General features: G+C 40.4%; 1 long non-coding RNA gene across 1 annotated transcript; it reads left to right on the top strand.

The window, feature by feature from the left end:
* Positions 1-11,008: 11,008 nt before the first annotated feature.
* On the top strand, positions 11,009-15,488 carry LOC144259498 (uncharacterized). Its single transcript, XR_013344846.1, has 3 exons — positions 11,009-11,401; positions 14,507-14,604; positions 14,886-15,488. It is a non-coding gene; the product is annotated as an uncharacterized LOC144259498 (long non-coding RNA).
* The last annotated feature ends 3,762 nt before the right edge of the window (positions 15,489-19,250 follow it).

The following is a 19,250-nucleotide window of genomic DNA, read 5'->3' as shown; positions in this document are numbered from 1 at the left end:
CGCCAAGCTCCCCGCCCCCCCCGCTTCCGCTCCCCCTCCCCCCCAGTGCGCCGCATCCCCGCTCCTCTGCCTACCTCCAGGCGCTTTCCAGGAGGGAGGGGGCAGGAGCGGGGAGCTGCGTGCTCAGGGGAGGAGGCGGGGCAGAGGCGGGGATTTGGGGAAGGGGTTGGAATAGGGGCAGGGAGGGGGTGGAGTTGGGGTGGGGACTTTGTGGAAGGGGTTGGATTGGGGGCTGGGAAGGGGTGGGAAGAAGTGGGGCAGGGATGGGGCCTCATGGAAGGGGTGGAGTGGGGGGGGCAGGGGCAGAGGGGGTGGAGGGTATCAATTATTCGGCCTTGGGCAATAGAGCAGTGCAGGGAGCATGCAATATAAAACAATACTTACTTCCCCTTGAGAAGGAAGCTGGAACACAAGATGCAGCTGAAGCGGTGGTGGGGGGGACGCCCCAGGGGGATTGGATACTTTAAAGTATCATAGCTAAACAACTTTGTTTTGTGTGTGTGTGCGGGCATGTGCACGTGTGCATGTGTGAAAAAGTTTCCAGACAGCTAATGCATTGGCTGAAAAAGAAAATGCAGTTTTGGGTTGAACAAAAGTATTAAAGAATTAGACGCTAATTTGCCAAATACTATTGCCTGAGCAGTTTTTGACCTAGATTCACAAGAGGACTTAGGTATCATGCTACCACCAATGATTTTGTGATCACCCCAGTTCTAACACTCATTTGGGATGTAGGGGGCTAGCGTTCAAGACCCCACTCTGCCTGATTTGAACTTGGGTCTCCCCGGTGCTACGTGAGTGCCCTAACCCCTGTGCTGTAGTGTATTGTGGGCTGGATGGGTCAGTCTCTTTTGTTGAAGTTGTTCCACTTTTCATTGAAATACTTGAAAAATCACTGGAGCAGTGACTGGAACCTGGGGGTCAGCAAGAGAGATGAAGAGAGCCTTGTCCTAGAACATCCAATAGCCTGGAGGTTAGGCCACTCACGGGAGACCCATGTTCAAGTCTCTGCTCTAGTGTAGGGATTAAAATGTGAGTCTCCCATGTCACAGGTAAGTACCCTAGGCTATGGGGTAAAAGGGCTTCTTGCCCCCATCTCCTTGCTTTTGTGAATATAGTCCAAAATTTCACTTTCTTTTATTAATGAATAAATAAAAGCCTAAAATGTTCTGTTTGGGGTCCAACATGTTTTGTTCAACCCAAAACAAATGTTTTCCAGCTTCTTGATTCACTGAAAAACTTCAGTTTCATGTTCACCAAAACCCAATAGATAGTTTTATATCTTTGGAACTGCCAGCGATCTGACAAATCAGTTATTTGACCAGCACCTGTCATGACTGCTCTGATGCTTCATTCCAGGGAGCAGTGCAGGGAGCATGCAGTATAAAACAATACTTACTCCCCCTTGAGAAGGAGGCTAGAACACTAGATGCAGCTGTGGGCAGGTCTCCACAGGGTTGGGACACAGAAAACAAAATACTGAGGCTTGGTCTCCACTTAGGGTTGCCAGTTTTGATTGGATGTATTCCTGGAGGTTTCCTCACATAATATAATCTTTAATTAAAGATTAATCTTTAAGATGGCAACCCTATCTATGCTATTCTGATGTAAAATCTTTATACTACAAGCTTTGTAACCAATATTCCTGGTGTCTCTTCCTCTTTCTGTCTCTACTTTGTACAGACACTGTGTCTGGCAGGCTCTGTGCAGCTGTCCCCGTTGAGGTTTGGCAAAACACTTTGGGAGTTAGTATTTTGTTTTTCGCCACTCACAGCAGCATCTTGCCCACCTCCCATCACCCCAAGAAACTAAGTGAGAGGCTCTACAGTTTGTTGCAGAGCACCAAGAGACTCAACTTAGCCAAAACAAATGGTTCCTCCAGTTTCTGTAAGTAATATGCTGCCTGTGTTCTGAATATAACACCAAAACATACTGATAAGGACCGAACAGACCGATGCTAATACAACAGCTCTTCCACAGTCAGTTTTTGCGGCTCCCGCCTTTCTAGTTGTACTTGTTTTTAACACTTTCTGTAAGTGTCAGGGGTTGGAGCCTGTTTTATATTAGAGCTGTCAATTAATCGCAGTTAATGCACCCGATTAATGCAAAACAAATTAACTAGATTAAAAAATAGTTGTGATTAATCCGTTTTAATCACACTGTTAAACAATAACAGAATACCAGTTTAAATTGATTATAGATATTTTTGGATGTTTTTCTACATTTTCAGATATACTGATTTCAATTACAACACAAAACAAAGTGTACAGTGCTTGTTTTGTTTTTATGACAAATATTTGCACTGTAAAAAAATAAATGAAAGAAATAGTGTTTTTCAATTCACCTCAGACAAGATCGCTCAGTGCTCCTTCTTGTTCAGCCAATCATGAAAACAAACAAGTTTGTTTACATTTATGGGAGATAATGCTGCCCAATTCTTATTTACAATAAGTAAAAGTGAGAACCTGAAAGTGAGAACAGGCATTCGTATGGCACTGTTGTAGCCAGTGTTGCAAGGTATTTACATGCCAGATATGCTAAACATTCAAATGCTCCTTCATGCTTCAACTTGTAGGCTCTAAAGGTTTACATTGTTTGTTTTTGAGTGCAGTTACGTAAAAATATTTATAATAATTCTACATTTGTAAGTTGCACTTTCATGATAAAGAGATTGCACTACAGTACTTGTATGAGGTGAATTGAAAAATGTTATTTCTTTTGTTTATCTTTTTTACAGTGCAAATATTTGCTTCAAAAGAACACTGGGAGGATTGCGGGTTACATTGCAGCTTGGGCACCTATGGAATACTGGAGATGTGGGCAACAGGAATGAGAATTGCACGCTTAGAGCACTGATTTTTTTTTCTCTTTCTCCTTCTTACCTTGGTTGCTGATGGCTTCAGCAGCCCAAGATGGGAATACAGATCAGGCTGTAATGGGCAGGTCTGTTTACAAATGCTTGTACTTGCCTTCAGTTCTTTCTACTGAGGACCACTACACTAGTCCTCAGTAATCTAAGGATTCATATGATGTCTGAGGGTGAAAGACAAAATTGTCATGTGCAGGGTAGGCATGGACTAATAACATAACAAGTATTTATTCCTTATCATGAAATGTTTTGACATTAGAAAAATTATTTAATTTAAATTAAGATGGTTAAAAGTAGCCTTTTTCTTCAGCATAGTAAAGTTTCAAAGCTGTATTAAGTCAATGTTCAGTTGTGATTGTTCTTTCAAAAGTTTACAATGTATATTCAGAGTTAGAGTTACAAACAACCTCCATTCCAGAGGTGTTCGTAACTTTGAGGTTCTACTGTATGTACTATCACCACTAGGTGGCATGAACCTGATACAGTATGGAATGTTTCATGTGTCAATGTTTCAACACTTAATGCACCGCTGAACAGCTGATATCCAGTAAGTCAAAAAAGATCACTCACAAAGTCATCAAGCTAGACTCATTTTGGGATCCCACTCTATTTTGGAAAAAAAAAATCCTTACTAGACAAATAGAAAAAGAGTAATTTGTTCTGAACTAAAGTACGACTTCCTCCCTCCAAAAAAAAACCAAAACACTGCTACAATCAAGCTTCTATTCTATTCCTCTGTAGCTAAATCATTAAAACAAGTAAATTTTTCTGTCTCCTGTTCCAATGATGTGGACATCTGGGGCTGCGCCATAAAAATTAGGATTGTTGGCCCCTCTGGCTCTATTATATCCCCTCTGGTCATGTCAGTACGCCTCATTTGGTAAAACTTTGCCTTTAGGCCACAAGGGTTGTAAATTTAAGTCTCTCACCAGAACTTGGAATCCAAGCCTGCACTGATACTACACTGCAGTTCTGGGAAGTGCTAATCTCACAGAGGTAGTGCCCTTTGAATGTGATGTTAAACTGGAAGGTAACTGTCCAGATAGATGTTCAAGATCCGAAGGCACTTTTCAAAAAGAGCAAGGATAGTTTTACACCCTGGTTAATATTTCCTTTCCTCAGGGAAGTGTCTGAAGCTTTGTGCAATTTATGGCTAACTGTGTAAGGCAGTCTCTGCATGAACAGTATCTAACTTGTCACTTTAGAAATTAGTTTGCGATTATGGGGTTGGACACTTCATAGCTTCTGTTGGCCAAGCTTATTGCACTCTTTTTAAGACACATTAAAAGGGACCTACCTGGCTATTGTAGAGCATTTTTTTTAAGTTATAGAAATATATTCTAGTTCATTAATACAATTTCAATTTAAGGTTTTGTAACAAATTATTATTATTTATACGGCTGTGTGGGTGTGGAAGGCACTTTAAAGATACAGAAAATGACAGGTCCATGTTCTAAGAAACCTACAAGTTAAATGAGATTTAACAGGACAAGCGAACAATAAAGAAATGGCTAAGTTGAAAGGACTGCAATAGTGAACTGCCAGACTTAATGATATGGCCATATCTTGTTTCCTCTTCAGATTTTTTTAATGCATCAAATTGTGTGGAATAAGGTTTCTGGACAGCATGCACAATGAAAGCCAGGGTGGAGATTAGCAACACAAAGCTGACTGTAAAAAGTGAAAAGAAAAGGAGGACTTGTGGCACCTTAGAGACTAACCAATTTATTTGAGCATGAGCTTTCGTGAGCTACAGCTCACTTCATCAGATGCATACCGTGGAAACTGCAGCAGACTTGTAGAGGGATTTTAAAGAGGAGTCTGAGGTTGCAGGATACATAAGATCAGAAAGGAACTTTTGTAATACTTGGAACACAACTACCAGAATTGATGCATGCTTTATTGCCTTTGTAAATTACTCTTATGCAAGATCCTGAGTCATTTGTGTCAAATGTGAATTTGGTTTGGTTTCCTGGAAGTGATGCTATGTTCTAGATGTTGTAGTGATGAGAGCTATGTAAGTTAGATTTGGTCAGAAAATGGAAGGGTGGGACGGAGGTTTCTCAGTGAAACCTGAGTTTTTGCCAAAGAACCAAAAACCTTCCTGTTTTTTGGCCCAGAAGTGACATTTTTGGGTGGGTATTGGTTCTTGGTTTTGATTCATTGATTTTTATTTTTATTTTTATTTATCTATTTATTTATTTTTGGTCACAGAAAGCTGATAATGTCCATGAGAATTTTCATTTAAACAAAACCCAGTTTTCCATCAAAAAAAGATTTAATGGAAACTTTTGAAAACCCCTGATATAAGTACTTGGATAGACAGAAAGTAAACATCTTATTCAACTGCAGTTTTGATTTCGATGACTGTTAATTAGTACTGATTTATTGTGCGTATCGCTTCTGAGCACATGATATGCCCACACAAGCTATACCCGGACCTTGATGATTGTAGAAAATTCTGCTTAGTGAATTTTGCAACAGCTAAACATTGTGAAAGGACTTCACCACTAAATCAGCAGGGTCTCCCCTAATCTGTGGTTAGATATGCTGGGTTTGTAATACGTCTAGAATCAAGATCCCGTTAACCCACAGGAAGCAGCATTTCCAGATGAGCTAAGAGAATTGTGCCTTGCAGAAGTTAATAATAGTAGGGGGTGGATCTTGTGCCACACCTTCATGAAGCAACATATTTTAAGCTAATGTTGAAAAATCACCCCAGCCATTTTTTAATTGGTAACTACAAATACTTATGTTGGAAATCTGGCTTACAGTTAATCAGCCAGCCAATCGGGAAAGAGAAACATACCATGTGACATGACCTTTTTGCCAAATCAAATCAGCTTGAATTTAAAACATCCAATACTCCGTACCTTTTTAATGGAGGTTGGAGTTCATGTTCCTGCATACGCCTCTCCTAGAGCCCCAGGAGAAACTCTGGCTGAGGGATTCCTAGTACTGCAGCTAGGGCCTTAAAACCACAATCCTCGCCCTTCTCGAAAAATCAGCTTATGCCTGTCCCAGTTCCACTCCCTTTTATACACCCCTCACCCCCACCAAAACCTCAGCTGTTCAGAAAATCAGCAGCACAGTGAGTGTATCCCGTATTTCTTTGTGCAGGCTTCCTGATCTATTAGACAAAATGGCTGATCTATTATTGATAGGGTTTTTGTTTTGACACATGTTTACGATTAACTTTAATCAAATCTTTGTGTAAAAACTGCCCTGTTTAGTGGATACTATTGTATTTCAGGTTTTGTTTCTTCTAAAAATACATGCAGATAGGCAATTGGAAAGCTGTTGCTTTAGTAGCAGGCGTTGTTTTTATTGGTATTATTTTCCTTAATGAAAATATTTTCTAATGTCAAAACATTTCATGATAAGGATCTCCGAGGTGCTACATGACACAGCTGTACTTATTGTTTCCATTAACTGCTAAGATGCTGGAGCAGTATTCAAATGCTCATTTGTTTTGTACTGAGAAGCATCTCCAAACACTGGGTGGGGTTATTGTGAACCAGGCATTTTTAAATAGACCAGCCAGCCCACCCAGGAACATAAGGGAATGTTACAAGGTCAAGTCCAATTAAAGCTCTCCTCCCTACCCAAGTATCTTTAATTTCTTAAGACAACTTGTGTGCATCATATCATTTATGTAAGTCTGTTTTGTGCTGACCTCCAATTAATTCCCTTCCCACATATTATTCTCTCCCTCACCCACCACAGTTACTAATGCATATGTAAAGATCAGACCGGCCCTAGCTTACGACAGCTACTTTTTCATCTGCTGCTGTTCTGCAGAGCAGTGTTGTTCTAATGATTTAAAACCTTGAAACAACAATGACAGAAAGAAAGAACTTCCCGAATTAGTTACTTAGCAGACCAACATGCTGCTACCTTATTAGATAAGTTTAGGGGCCTGGAAAAACATTACTTTGAAGACTTTCTTTAATGGTGGAAATCGAACAAAATTCAAGTCTTAAAAATTAAACATGGACCTGAGTCAAAACTCCTGATCCAAACTGGAACCAGAATCAAATTCTACAGGCTAAATTGTTCTCTCAGTTACATGGGTGTGTGACTCTGGAGTAGCTCCATTGACCTCAGCAGAGTTTGTCCAGATTTGCTATGATGTTGCCATCAGGTCAGAATCTGAATCAAAATTTGGGTGTTTTGGATTTGGCCCATTGTTGAGAGACGCGCACATTGTGAACTCAGACCCAACCCACGATTGACATTCAGAGCTGGAATTTGGGGGTTGGTTCAGGCCCTTCTTTATTCATAATTTTTAAAAAGTTACAGCTACAAGGTACAATCTGGACACAGCTGGCAAAGGCCATTGTGTCAAACTAATTGGAAGGAAAATGTATTTGTTCTTTAACCTTAACAAATGAGATTATATTCTTTGTCCTCTTTCAAAAGGCTTTTTAAAAACTGTGCCTCTCACTTAGACCAGTGTGAATACAGAGTAATTCTGTGGAACATGATAGTGTAGATTTTCTCCCCTGCTCTGTGTCATTCTAGTGGCACAAAGGAGGAGTCAACTGGCTTCTTCTCCCCTGATTGTAATTTCCATGGTGTGTGGAATTACCTAGTGGAAGGAGAGCCCAGGGAGCTGACTTCTACTCATACACGCATAACCCAGTATAGAGGGTGAGAAGGGACTGGGAAGGATGTGACCAAAGTGCATTGTGCTCCAGTCCTCAGCTGGTGGATGATCCTTTGGGACAGATACCAGCTGATGGAATGTAGAGCAGCCTTCAGTCTGCAATTGGCTTTTTGATGCGCCCCCGCCCCCACACACACACAACTCACCATGCCGGAAAATCTGGCCCAATGGAACCTGTGTGAATGCAGGCTCGTCACACACACGTGTGAATCCAGGCTCGCACACAAAATCAGGTCCTCTTTAGTTTTGTTATAGCATTTTTTATTTTTATTATAGCATATGACTAAATTGGAATTTACCTTTCATAGGATTATAGTTAGAACTAAGGTAAAACTCTCCTTCTTAGAATGCTGCCCCAAGTAATAATCTATACACAAATGACTTTTTACATTTTTTTAATATATTTCTACCTGCTATCAAGAGCAGAATTGGCCTTTAAAGTTTGTAGTACAATAAAGATCCAGAATACAGCAACTCTCTGTAGCAATACTGAAATGTTTTGGGTGATTACTGTAGTATTGTGGTTTTGGTTTTTTAGGAGGTTGCTTAAATAAGGGATTTTTAAAATTATTTTTAAAGGAAATATATTTCTTCCATTCATACTGCCATGCTCTCACCATAACACCAAGGTTTAATCTTTGTGGGCCACAGCTTGTCTGCATACACACATATGTTTGTAGCACCAAGATCTTTCACTTGTGACCGTGCTGTGAAACAAAGAAAGTGGATTTTTAACAAGAAGCAGAAACCAAACATGTACACACCTTTTGCCCATCTGTCCAGCTGAAAATTGAAATGTCTTTTTTTTTTTGGTAATTGTGGCTAATGTTGACGGAACCCTGACTTATACTAAATAAAATTGTTTTATCAGGTCTGTTAGTAATTCAACTGAGATTTAAACATTTTAAAGGGAGAAGCAGAAGTGTATAGGAGTTGGTATTCTATGTATATCTCTACATATTTAAAATTGGGATAATTGGTGAATTTTGATCCTTTTGTTCTAATTATTTGTTTCTGAAGTTTGAATTACATACACAATCTTCCAGTACATTTTAATCTTTCCGTGGTTGGGTAGTTTATCATGGGCAAAACACTTAAAACCGAACAACTAATTCCTTATTAAAGACCTTACTCACAGATATTTTACTATGAAAGTAGTCCCGCGTGATTTCAATTGCACCATAACAATCTAGGCTCAAGTTTTAACTCTGTGCTTATTGGGACAACTTGCAATGTGGTAAATGGGAATCTGCCTGAATAAAGACTAAGGATTTCATAACTTGGATAATATTTTGTTACAGGATAACTGCAAGCTAAAAAGAATTCCTTGAACGTGCAAATATTTTGAGAACTCTTTAAGTACGATGAATGCATTGGGAAATATTTTATTTCCATTCTCTGGTGAACAGCTTCCCACTGTATTTCAGTTTGAAAGATCTGGAGGCAAACTAGGAGGCAAGGGAATATAGCAATCATGCCAAATAACAGATCAGTACATTTATTACATACAGCTGCATCTGTGGTTTTATTTATATTTTCAGAATAAAAGGAATACACTCTAAATGGAAGGAATATACTGGACTGTCACCATTGTCTCATCAAGGTTCACTGCAATGAGCATGTAATTACAATTTCTTCTATAAAATCTCCAAGGACAGGTCTGAACTGTGGCGCAAAATTGCTTATTGTAGCATGTTTTGAACAGAAGCGCGACATGGAAATTTAACTCCTATTAATTATATTTTATCGCAGGCAGTGTGTCTATTTACTATGTGCAGGAGCTGCATGCGGTCTAGAGAGTCTGGAATTATGCCTGGTTTGACTAATTTAGATCTTTGCAGCTGACTTTGTATTGATCACACTTTCAGGGCAACCATCACCACAGACTGTGAGCTACTTTAGGCAGCATATTTTGCTGTTCCATGAAAAGAATGGTGGGTTAGCCTTCTATTCCTGTATATTGCAAATAAAACATCGATGTCCTGCTTCTCCACGGCCTTGTACCTTGGATTGTCACTTACACCTGTGGCCATGGCTGCAAAACACTACCTCATCAGAATAATAGCGTTATCTACCCTCTCCACACTTGCTTTGCACAGGAAAGGGCATGATACTGCTCCCAGTGAAGGCAATAGCAAAACACCTCTAAACTAGAGTAGTGCGGGATCAAACCCTGAATGACTAGGCAAGGCAGTGGAGAAACAGGCCCATAAGACTTCTGTACTATCCAGTTGCATACTATGAGCCCTGTCCTGGAGAGTAAACATTACACCAAAGCACTTCACCCATGTGAAAACGTTTGAGTCCTACACTGAGCATGGATAGGTTTGTGCTTGTGGCAATTTGTGGGTCAGTTGTCCACTTCACTACCCCATCACCGTCCTACGTGGTTATTTTATTTGTATTACCCGGAGGCTCCGGCCTCAGCACTAAGCCCTGCATAAATATAACACATGTCCCCTGCCCAGAAGAACTTAGCGTCTCGGGTTCCCCATCAGAAATGTGTCATCTGCTGTGTGGATTATCCTCGGCTTTCTCCTTCTGCCGCAGAAAGGCAGTGTTGCCATAGTGATAGGCCCTGCCGCTGCCACCTAAGCAGCCTCCAGAACTGGCCCTATGCAAAAGCAAAATAAAACAAGATAATACTTCATCATAAAACTCCTTGTGAACTTGTTATAAGCTCTTTGAGGCTCCGTCCACACGATAGTTTGTAACCACCACTTGGAACCATTTTCAAACCGTTACAGAATGTTGCGATTGTGCAAGGCTGTATATGCACTCTCTACTGCTGTAAATAAGAACAGTACTGTATATAGCATCACTTTTGGATTATCAAGGTGGCTTTTTAAAAAACAAAAAAAACCTGTCCACAGTGCACGGGGGGAAATGATGCAGTCATGCTAGCAACTGTCATAGGAGTCATGGGGGAGCTAATGCAGCAAGTTTTGCCGGACTTGACAACCATTTTCCAACATGATTGTTCCTAGCATGGTTTGTTGAAATATTGCTGAGACCTAAGGTGAATAACCGTTTGGGGTGCCTCTTGCAAGCTAGAATCACAAGCATATCAGATCACCTTGTCTCATAAATTATTTGTTCTTCATCTACTTATGTTCTCATAATGTTCTGTTTTGTCCAAGTTCCAGGCCCCTGCCTGGCTCAATTAATTGCTAGTTTGGCAAGGAGTTTGAGAAATGTTATACCCTTACTGCGATAAACAGTGTCCTATATAAAATATACAAGTGCTTTTTATTGAACACCAGAACATAAGGAAGAAATAGTGATGCCAGCAGAGAACGGAAACACGTTTCTGACAGACAGACCACTTTGGCCCCAGGCAGATGCAAAGGAATACTGTAATGTCAGCACCAGCACAACTTTGTCATCATGACCTGGCACTTTTGCTTTCCACAAACATTCCAGCGTGCACGCTTAAAACTTAGTCTTTTCAAATGGTTGAGGATGTAAAACTCCATCCCTCAAGTTTCTTGGGGAAACCAAACACAACAGAAGCATGAACATAGAGGAAATTCATGTTTAAATTAGAGTGAATTCTTGTGGAAAACATTTTTGCTGCATTCACCCAGCTGTAATTATCTGATGACTGCTCAATGAGTTTTGGGAAATAAATTGATGCCCAGAGGGAGAAAACACTGCAACTTCACAACACAGCACAGGATGTACTGTATTATATTCAGGTTCTTAGACCAGAGAATCTGAGCACCTGCATGATTTAGAAAGCAGAAACAAGTCCAAATAGTCTGCCCAGCTCATCATCTCTAAGATGTATAATGTGTACTCAAACTTTTATCCTGACTCCCAGAACTTCTGACACTCTTCCTTTACTACAGATAGGATACAAGGTACGTGAATAAGAAATTTAACCTTGGTGACATGTAGAGTTTATTAAAGACTGGCGGTAATACCATTAGAATCAGATGATGTATGACTGGACTGAATCAACTGATGAAGGACAAAGACAGTCTTCACATTTAATTGATTGGTTATCTTTTCTGTTGCTGTGTGGAGTTTTACTAACTAGACATATAAAAGGTTTCTTAAAGTGCCTTTGGCAGAATGAAGCAAATATGAAGCATATTGCAACATTAGGCTCATGCAATGGGCCAAATCGCGTTTGCCATGTTTAGACAAGTAAACCCATTGAAGACAATGGGATTTGCATGAGTAAAAGGAACAGGATTTAACCTGACGTCTGAAAGATACTTTGGATGGGTTTCATACACCTGTTGCTACATTTGTTGTAGTTTAATATAAAAATGCTTCCTAAGGCCATTTAAAGTATGCCTAGTATATTATTTACAGGTGTTGAAAGGAGGATTGATGTCTGAGAGGAGCCTATAGCAGGGTGAGGCAGGTGAGGGGTATGCATACTGAAATCTCTAGCTGACTCTACCACATATTACATAAAAATTCCAGTTTTTACCGGGTGTCCTCATTACATCCCCTTAGGCTCACAGAGAAAACATGTTTGTCAAACATTAAATAAAAACAAATATTGCTTTTCAAAAGTGAGCTTGAGCTATCAACCCTTCACATACTGGCCTCTGTTGAAGTCAGTTAGGTGAATTTAGCACTTGCTACAGGTGGTGGATAAACAGCACTGGAGACTAATGTTCTCTCTCCATGTAAAGTGTGCTAGGCATCGCCGCTGTGCAAGCTTTCGCAGGTGGTCCTGACCAAAAATCCCACTTCTCTCTCTCTTTTTTTTTTTAAAAATAAAGAAAATGGGCCGGATTCTCTATTCTCTTGTATCAGTTTATACCAGTGTAACTCCACTGGCTTTGATGCAGTCATACCAGCATAAAAGTGGTGTTGAAAAATCAGGCCCTTGCTTCTTTGTCTTCATTTGCAGTTCTATTTTGATGTGCTCAAAGTAAATCTTCAAGCTCAAGTAAATTGAAGTGTACAGTTATTTGCCAAGAAAATAAGAACCAAGAAAATGCATAAAAATACAAAGGGTTGCATCTTCCATAGGAAACTGTAGAGATGTTCAGTGAAATAATTTCTCTATTGTTCAATGGCCAGAGCACTCTTTCCAAAGACCATGCCTCCGATAGCACATCCACATTCATTATAGAAATATAGCAAGCCGCATTGTTCTCTGTACAAAACATTTCCTCTTGCCCCCTTGTAGGGATTTTTCAATTACTGTAATACTTTCATAAGAGAAGGGGAGGTGGACGCTTTCAGGGGATATTTCAATGATGTTTCACTCACACCTCCTCCATCCATGCAGTGGAACAAACCCCCCTTTAGCCATGTGTGTGCTCTACTTTTCATCACACTTCTTTGCTCTTCTTCCCTACCACTTGAGTATGAAGCACCCTCAGCATGTCAGCAGGCATTTTCTTTTCAAACCCCTACCCTACACTTTTCCTCTTATCATAAGCGTCTAAGTACCATTCAAAAACAAGAAAAGAAGCTACAAGATCGTCCTGACTGATTATGCTCTACTCCAGCTGCCCTTGACATCTTTGCTGTTGCCAAACAATGAGATGGTAAATATTGCTGGGGGTGTGGGGTGAGGTCATGGGCATAACACAGCACTTGTACCTATTTCAGAATCATTCAATCGCACGTTGCCATTCGAAGAATATAACTGATTTACTGCAAGTAAATGCTCCATGGAGAATTGGCTTAAATTTCAATGGAAATTTTTTCAAAATGTTGACAAAAAATGGCAGATTTTGGTGACATTTTTTAGCAATGCCCCTGTTTGCTTTTTCAGTCTGTTTTTGACTAGCTCAGACAAGAGGTATTCCTATGATGGTCTAGTAAAGCAGTTCAGTTTCCTGAACACCCGGGGAACCACTAATATTTCATTTGTACCAGTTAAATATTTTGTTAGTTAGAGCACATGCAAAGAAGTTGCACAGCTACAGACTAGGGACCGAATGGCTAGGCAGCAGTTCTGCGGAAAAGGACCTAGGGGTGACCGTGGACAAGAAGCTGGATATGAGTCAGCAGTGTGCCCTTGTTGCCAAGAAGGCCAATGGCATTTTGGGATGTATAAGTAGGGGCATAGCCAGCAGATCGAGGGAAGCGATGGTCCCCCTCTATTCGACATTGGTGAGGCCTCATCTGGAGTACTGTGTCCAGTTTTGGGCCCCACACTACAAGAAGGATGTGGATAAATTGGAGAGAGTCCAGCGAAGGGCAACAAAAATTATTAGGGGTCTGGAACACATGACTTATGAGGAGAGGCTGAGGGAACTGGGATTGTTTAGTCTGCAGAAGAGAAGAATGAGGGGGGATTTGATAGTTGCTTTCAACTACCTGAGAGGTGGTTCCAAAGAGGATGGTTCTAGACTATTCTCAGTGGTAGAAGAGGACAGGACAAGGAGTAATGGTCTCAAGTTGCAGTGGGGGAGGTTTAGGTTGGATATTAGGAAAAACTTTTTCACTAGGAGGGTGGTGAAATACTGGAATGCGTTACCTAGGGAGGTGGTAGAATCTCCTTCCTTAGAAGTTTTTAACGTCAGGCTTGACAAAGCCCTGGCTGGGATGAGTTAATTGGGGATTGGTCCTGCTTTGAGCAGGGGTTGGACTAGATGACCTCCTGAGGTCCCTTCCAACCCTGATATTCTATGATTCTATGATTCTAAGTTGGCAAGCTAGTTGCCAGTGCAGATCATGGCATGCCCGAGAGAACTGCAGTTATGATACACCAGTGACTTTCTAAACACTGAGACACATCACTTAAGGATAAAGTAAGAAGAGGATCCTACAAACATTATGAGGAAAAAAAATGATCATATATGTGCTACTGCATACTAAAAGGATACGTATGGTATGCTGTACAGGATCTTGGCAAGTGTTACTTTATTTTCCATAGAGAGAACTGAGCCAAATACAAGTAAATGGTGCACCATTTTCTTACAGCAGTTGAACATTATAGTAGTCTTTAACAATAGGTATTTCAGGATAAATTCTGCTCTTGGTTGCAGTCGGACTACTCCATCTGAGTCAATGGGACTGCCCTGTGCCTACAAGAAAAGATGTGTGCAGTGTTGCTGTGTCAGACCTAGGATATTAGCACGACAAGGTGGGTGAGGTAATATCTTGTATCAGACCAACTTCCATTGGTGAGAGAGACAAGCTTTCGAGCGACATACCCAGAACTCTTCTTCAGGTCTGGGAGACTTACTCAGAATGTCACAGCTAAATGCAAGGTGGAACAGATTGTTTAGCTACTTATGTTTTGCAATCTGTTCCACCTTGCCAAGATCCTCACACATCTTGTCTCTCTCTAATATAAAAGATGTCTAGTGATATACCAGGGTCCTGGGTGACTGGACTAATGACTTCTGTTTCCTTTTCTCTCAGGAGCTGCTGTGTGGGCAAGTCACCTGACCAGTCAGTGCATCAGTTTCCCTCATTTGCTTACACAAGTCGAGAACATGAAGTCCTTACACGCACGCAAAGCTCTTATTGGCACTTGCTTCCCGTGAACATTTATTATAACCTTCCCCCACCCACCCACAAGTCGTCTACTTGCCTGAAGCAGCTTCCTTCCTTTTTTCTTTTGGTTTGAGATGCTGGACTAGAGAAAGGGGTCACATGTGACTAGCTTAGCCTATTGAATTTAGATAATCTATCAGATTCAGCAGGTATTTGCAGACTGATATAAACAACAGCCTTTCCCACAGAACGCTCCCGCTGCACCTCACTTATAAAGTACGTCTTTTTATTACAAATATGAGACTATATAGAGATCTACAGGATGAATGTTTAAAATATGGTTCTAGTTTTGTTAGTCACTGTTTGGAACTGTTATTCCTACATCAGCATTAAGGAAAGCAAGTTGTTTGCTACTTACGATTATTGGTTTTTCATTTAATTAAAGGCTTAGCCTTATGCTCCAGTATCCACAGAGCCAGTTAATGCTTAATTGATATTGTGATATTCATTTCTTCATTGCCTGGTGTAGCTGCAAGGGGAGGGATAGGAACTCTAGATCTGGGGCTGGGGTGGGGTGGGTTAAATAGTACTATGAATCCACAAAAAGATTTCTCAGTCATCCCCATCTGGTTGCCGAAAGGGGATTAGGGAGGACTAGAAATGTTGGTACCTTGGATCCTGAAAACACACCTGTGCATTGTTTATGAGCAAGGCTGGATTAAGGTAACTGGTGCCCTACACAAACCAGGAAATGGATTTCCATCTCCCATGGCCCTGCTCTGCTGCCCTCCCCTACACTGTGACACCCACCCCCACTCAGAGCGGCAATAGTAGGGAACCTTCTATCCTTCCAGACAGGCAGAGGCAATAAGCCCCCCACACCCCACCCCACTATCAACAGTAGTAGGTGCCCTCTTTCCTCACCAGAGGGTCTGGGGGCATCAGCTGGAGCCTAGTACTCACATCCTTGTTGTGGGGTATGTGCTTGGATGCGTGGGCATGGCCCACTGCACTCTTCTCCTCTTCCCACACACAATCTTCATTTGAAATGGGGCAGGGTTAACACTGTACTGAGGTGACGAGGCCATTTCACACCTCTCAGAGCTATTGTTTCCGATTGTCTGCAGACACTACTGCACTGCTTACACGAGTCACATTTTCAAGCTTCTCTTTCCCAATAACGAGTGCTAGAAATATACTTTTTTTTTTTAAATGAGGGATGAGATTCTGATGTAATCACATGACTCCAAAAGTTGGAGCCCAAGGCATGGATCTCTAGTGCTTATGTGTTAATATGGCCTTGTGTGAGAATTATCACTGTTTTGAGAGAGAAAAATAATGCTATACTGAGACCAGTACTGGCAGGACATAGCAAACTGAAACTCTCTGCATCAGTAACTATATTTTCTTGGCATAGTGAAAGACAGGGAATAGAGGAAACTTATAATGTAAAGATAATTTGTGTTCTTATTCAACAGTCTCTACAGGATGGCTATTATTGATATAAGATTTCATATCTGCTGAACAATAACCACCAGCTGCGATAAAACTCATCATTGTCACCCCTGCTATGACTACAATTCAGATGCTATTTTCACCCTGTATGAATCAATACTACGTCAATATACACTGTGTTTTAAATAGGTCTTGGGGACATTGTTCAGAGCTCTCTAAGTGAATTCAGTGGAATCTGAACAGCCTGGCCTGGGGAAATGGGGCTAAAGAAAAGATACAAATGTAAAAATCCAAATGTTAGAGCAAGATGTCCAAACCTATATGAAAGAATTAAGCACTATCCTTAAAACATACATGCCTCGTGCATGCTAACCTCAGTTTATCCATCATTCTGATGCTTTGTCTTTTAAAATGTGATGCCAAACTCCAAATCAGCTCTGTCAAATTTCAGTCCGTTTTTCAAAATTGCTCTTAGCCGTGGCTCGGCATGACATGTGTGTGATATTGCTCCCAATCAAAGATAAAATCATTACATTTTTTTTTAATCAAGAAAAGTAAATGAATGTGTTTGTGGAATTGCAGGCAGGGATAATATCTGGCTCCTTGTTCTATACTTACCAAATGTGTTTCCTGTGGCCTTCTAAGTAGAGTTTACCAAAATACTGTGAATGGTTAATGTGCAGATGAAATGTCAATAAAGAACAAAAAGAGGAGTGAAGACAATGATTTATTTCAATATGTAAAGGCTAGTGCTTCTATATGGAAAACTACTGCAGCCAACAGCCCCAAACTCTGATTATTGCTATCTGCCTACATTCAAAAGGCGGGGTTTGCATGAAGGGGGGAGGCTTTGCTTCTATCATGTTTTTGTTAAAGAGCTTAGTTCTGCCTATGCCCAATGTTTAATGCAGCCAGTTTGGAGAAATTACTCGTCAATTAAAAATTCTATAAAAATAAACTGACATTATCATAATCCTCCTTACTAGGAAATGTGGACAGTTAAGAGCTTTATCATCCTGGCCTCTGACAAAATCCTGCAAGACTCGTGGCTGTGGTATTAATTGATTGGTGTCATTTATAGGTAATCTAACAACACTGAATAATTTATTTTCCAATGACACATGCTGAAAATAAATGGTTGCTCTGATAAGTGCATAGCTTTGGAAGGAAATGTACTACACAGGGCTTCAGGTAAAGATTAAGTTTCAAAGATCTCTTTCAGAACCCTCTATTATTCGCTTTAGTATACAAGGCTTTCATTACAGTAGAGGTGCATAGAATTCAATATCCTTTTTCAAATCAGATTGTCTGTTATGAATTTTAAATGTCTAGAACATGGATACATGAGAACAGGAAATGTACAATGTATAGCACAGCCTTGCAAATCACCATAAAAATTGACCAGTTGAGGCACAAAATCTGTTTTCCACTCTTTTACATGGTGCAGATGAGGCAGAAAAAGAAAAGATTTAATCACTTGTCCAACAAAAATTATACACCTTAATTGACTGTGAAGTAGAATTTTGCAAGAATCACTTAGTAGGAAGTGGCTCTCCTTATTAATCTACACCATTTTCCAAGCTTCATGGATAGCCCTAGTTCATCTGCTCACACGTCTCAAGATTTTAAACACCAAAGAGCAGGAAAGACTGAGGTCATATAGAACATATAACCTATCTGTGCTATTCCTATGCTTTGTTTAAAAAAGAAAAGGCTAATGTGATGGCCTACTAGATAAATGGCTATATGTGATGGCCTAATGTGACAACCACACTATAATGTGATGGCCTCCGGGGGAAGACACACAGTTAAAGCAAAATCTGTTTACTTACAAACATATACATGTAGTGTTCACAGTAGAGGCTCATGCACTCATGTAAATGGGTGGAACCCTGAGCCCACTGACTTCCGTGGGGCCAGGATTTCATTCAATGTGAATTCCCATGTGAATTCCAAGAAGGACTTACATCAGTGAGTCCAAAATATCCTAAACCTAGAACCTCTCTTTTTTTGGTACACTAAAATGCAGAATGACAGAATTCCTGTAAATTCAGTCTTATTGGTAAAATTAACTATATGCATGTGTCTTATAATAAGAATGATCATGTGCATTGGAAGTGAAAAGCCTTATAGAATTAAATAGGAATTAAGTCAACATAGAATGTCGGACTCTTCCATAAGAGCAGCATTTCTAGAGTGGTACACATTTGAGTAGAATGCTGACTGCAGCCAGCAGGTCCAGCCTTGTTTCCAGAGAAGTCAGCGGCAAAACTCACATTGACTTCCTTCAGTGCTAGATGGACTTCAAGGTTTTCATTACTCACACCCTGAATATAAACATCATTTATATCTGACTGAAAAAATGTGACTTTATTATTTTAAAGCATTTACCAATAAAACAATCCTCACTAACATCTGATTGCTCCGTTTTTCCACTGCTATGCACATCGGAGCATAAATGAGTACAAGTTCAAATGATTTTGTAAGTGGTGTAATACACGGGGCAATACATGGTTTGGGATGAATAAAACATTATACACAATTTGCAGGGCCCAGGATCTCATTGTCTTACCGTTAGTGCAGAGTAAAGCATGTAAAAGCACATTGTATGACAGACTGAAATATGTGGAGACAATTCTGTATTAGGCTGTAATAAGCATGTTAATTAGAATCATAGAATCATAGAATATCAGGGTTGGAAGGGACCTCAGGAGGTCATCTAGTCCAACCCCCTGCTCAAAGCAGGACCAATCCCCAATTAAATCATCCCAGTCACGGCTTTGTCAAGCCTGACCTTAAAAACTTCTAAGGAAGGAGATTCTACCACCTCCCTAG

Source organism: Eretmochelys imbricata, chromosome 1, assembly GCF_965152235.1.
Source record: "Eretmochelys imbricata isolate rEreImb1 chromosome 1, rEreImb1.hap1, whole genome shotgun sequence".
NCBI classification, from domain to species: Eukaryota; Metazoa; Chordata; order Testudines; family Cheloniidae; genus Eretmochelys; species Eretmochelys imbricata.
Note: the sequence above shows the minus strand (reverse complement) of the source record. Positions and strands in the feature narration are given on the sequence as shown.